Source organism: Triturus cristatus, chromosome 7, assembly GCF_964204655.1.
Source record: "Triturus cristatus chromosome 7, aTriCri1.1, whole genome shotgun sequence".
In the NCBI taxonomy this organism is placed as follows: Eukaryota; Metazoa; Chordata; class Amphibia; order Caudata; family Salamandridae; genus Triturus; species Triturus cristatus.
The window spans coordinates 1,506,906,433-1,506,909,863 of NC_140590.1; the positions used below are offsets into that span (position 1 = coordinate 1,506,906,433).

The 3,431-nt window shown below is 47.4% G+C and overlaps 1 pseudogene; it reads left to right on the forward strand.

Moving 5' to 3' along the window:
- Nucleotides 1-591: 591 nt before the first annotated feature.
- Nucleotides 592-1,734, forward strand: LOC146812257 (Golgi integral membrane protein 4-like; annotated as a pseudogene).
- The last annotated feature ends 1,697 nt before the right edge of the window (nucleotides 1,735-3,431 follow it).

The following is a 3,431-nucleotide window of genomic DNA, read 5'->3' on the forward strand; positions in this document are numbered from 1 at the left end:
TGCCAAGTTTGTGAGAGAAAATGACAAAGATGCAAACATTCTACTGGTGTCGCCTTTACATGCATTTACTCCCATGTCATTAAAAACAACCTTGTGTGGGACGCGCAGAGTGCAGCGTTGTGAAGACGTGTCTACTTCCACGGAAAAAGTGATGAGCTGTAATCGAAGGCCACGTGCTTGCTGCAGAAATATTCGCCTGGGAGTGTTTGACAACATCCATCCATGTCTGCCCTTGCTCGCGGAGCATCCTCGCAGAGTCCCACGGGCAGCGGAAGGGGCTCTGAAGGGCCAGGCGTGCACAGGAAAGGCTCACCGCACGTGAAGTGATGTACACACGGGATGACAAAGCTGTACTGTTCTGGGTGCGGACTTAATTAAAGTAGACATTCAGAGTTGATACTCGTATGGGACGCAAAGCGCTTTGACGTAACAATGTGGCGCTGTGAATTCACAATAACGTCATAATTGGTGAGGCTGAGCAGGGCTATGCACGCGTATGGCTCGTACGACTGTTAGTCGGACATTACTGTCAAGATGTTAACGGGAGTCCGAGGTCCTGGCCCTCGCTGAGAGGAACCAAACTGTCCGGCCATGGGATCTGGGGCCTGTGGATTTCACAGGCAGAAGAGGATTCTGCTGACAGGCATCTGCTTGCTGGCCTTGATGTGCCTGGAGTCCGTGCTCTACCTGTACAAGCACTTACAGGAGAAAGTGCACAGCTCCGAGAACCTGTCCCTCAAGTTCAAGCAGCAGATGCTCTCTGCCCAGCTGGAAGAGGTGAATGAGCACCGGTCCAGGCTGGAGCAGTCCCTCCAGAAGGAGCGTGCGGAGCACAAGAAGACCAAGGAATATTTTGTAGAATATAAATTAGAAGCTCAAGAAGCCCTGAGCAAAGAGAAGGAAGACGCCATGAACCATTACATCGCCCTCCCCTCTCAGCATAAGGTCCTGAAGAACCAGCATGAAGAAGTGAAGCAGCAGCTCCTGGACTTGCAGGTGCAGCATAACTCTCTAAAGCTGGAAAACCGGCGGGTGTTGGAGAGCCACAACCAGAAATATGCACAGCTTCAGCGGGAGAATGAGAACCAAGTGGTGGTGCTGTTGGATAAGATATCGAACCTAAGGGAGGAAAGAAAGGTTCTTCGCAAGGCACATGAAGAGGTCCGCTCTCAGCTGCTTGTAGCACAGAAGCAGCTGAATCAGATGCACCAGCTGAATGAAGCTCTTCAGAGGATACCAAGCTTCAAGCTGGTCACAGCCCGGAGGCACCAGCAATTCCAGTTACAAGCCCCAGATAATAAGCGTTCCCGAGCCTTTGAAGCTGGATTGCAGAGTATTCGCGCACTGTCTGGCCAGCAAGCGAATCCTCTGGAGACGCCGACAGACTCTGGGAAGAAAACCCCAGAAGGTGCTGCCCAGACTGCAGAATCTCTCAGAAAAGTGTTGGTACCCCAGACAGGGTCTCTTGAAGTTCTGCCATAGCCAGCCTTGCCTCTGTGGCTAGCAAAGGATAGAGATGGCTGTGCCCTGTGTTTCTAGAGGATGGTGAATAGCATCCAGGCTGGAGAAGAGCTGCTGAAAGAATTAAAGACGATACACTTCACCATCAGAAACAGCACCATCTACTATGATGAATTTGGGAACATGAATATTGGATGTGACATTTCTGACCTGGACGGTGGACAAAAATGCGATGCCTTTTCTGCACTGTTGGCGAGTACACAGGAAATCTGACCCATGATGCTGATCAGATTCAGTGGCACAACAAGAACCAGCTAATAATCTTTGATAGCCCTATACTCCAGTGTGTGTGAAAGAGAGGGGGAGTGTGCAATCTCTCAATCGAAGGGGCCAAATTAGGAATTTAAGGATTATTGGATTCCACTCCATTCTTGTAGACCAGGTACTGGAAGCAATATTACTCTCTCCCTTGCTGAAGACAGTAGTGGAAAATCTCTTATTCCCGGCCAACCAGGAGAGACTAATGGAAGCCAGGCTACTCTTCTTCATTCAAAGAGAATCCACTTACTCTCAGCCAGCAGAGATTATTGGAAACCACTCTCCCTCTCTCAGTGGAGCATAATGAAAGTAATGCCATCCACTTCCACCGAGAGAGAGTATTGGGTGCTCTTTTATTCTCCCCTTCCCGGCAGAGAGTAATGGAAGTCGTAACACACTTTTCCACCCAGAAGAGAGCCGTGGAAGTCACTCTACTCATCCCGCTCAGAAGAGAGGAGTAGAACCTTCCTACTCACTCCAGCCAAGACAGACTAATGAAAGCCAACTACATCTCCACCCAGAAGAGAACAGTAGCAGCCATGTCACCTTATCCACCCAGCCATTATACACTCCCCCTTTCTCACCATGGCAGTGCCAATGGGCTTCAAATGTCCTTTGCCCCTGAGAGGCACCTGTAATACCCTTTAATTTCAAGGGAATCGGCGCTGGAGTGGTATGATCAGACTCATCCCTTCAGAAACTCTGGCCTGTTGGCACATCTAGCTATTTCCTCATTGCCTTAACCTGATATGGGCTACATAAGGAAGACGTCATTACATTTGCTGAATAATGATGCATCATTGGCTGTTAACCACTTGCAGGGATGGGTTCTAACACGAGGTTCAAAGTCAATTTTCACAGGAACCTCACTGTTTCAGGTTCTAGGCCTTAGAGGGACCTGCAGACATTTTGGCCACTAGTTTTTTTAAATTAGTTTAGCACTTTTTTGAGAAAGGTCCCTATGCTGCCCTTTGTTTTAATATTTTTTTGTCATGATGTCTCTCAGCGCATTGGTACCCTACACCTCCGCTATAGTTTTTAAATACTAATTCTTTGTTACTTACCTTCATGATGGCTATTCCTTTCAATGTTCAGAGATGACCACTGGGCTGATTATCATCTCTAAATCTGAGGGAAGTGGTCCATCAGCATGATAGAGGTAATGCTCTCCGCCACTCTGTCAAATAGAGTACCGTCTTTCAAATGCTAAATCAGCCCTTGGTAAAGAATAATTATACATGAACTCAGTTTGTGGAATCCCACACATCCAGTCATCCTGATACTCTGTAAATAAACATCATAAATCTTTTTTTTAAAAAACCCTTGTGAATTACAGCCTCCCCCACTCTCATTCCATGCTTTGATGGGTGTTTTTTATTTAATGTGTGCCAGGACTGGAGTCCACATCTAACACTAAGAAGCGCCCCCTCCATATTTAGGTTTCTTTTTGAAAATCGTGACAGCCTGAACTCCAGATGGCCAACATGACGTGTCACAAGATCAAAAACAAAATCCAAGGTCTTGCAAGACTTAGGGGCTACCATCTTAAGGTCAGGCTGGCCCAATCTGTTTACCTTCTCCATCATGTATTGACTTCCAGGTATCGTGCAATGTAATCAAGGAAGACATTATGACGCATTACCAGACTCACG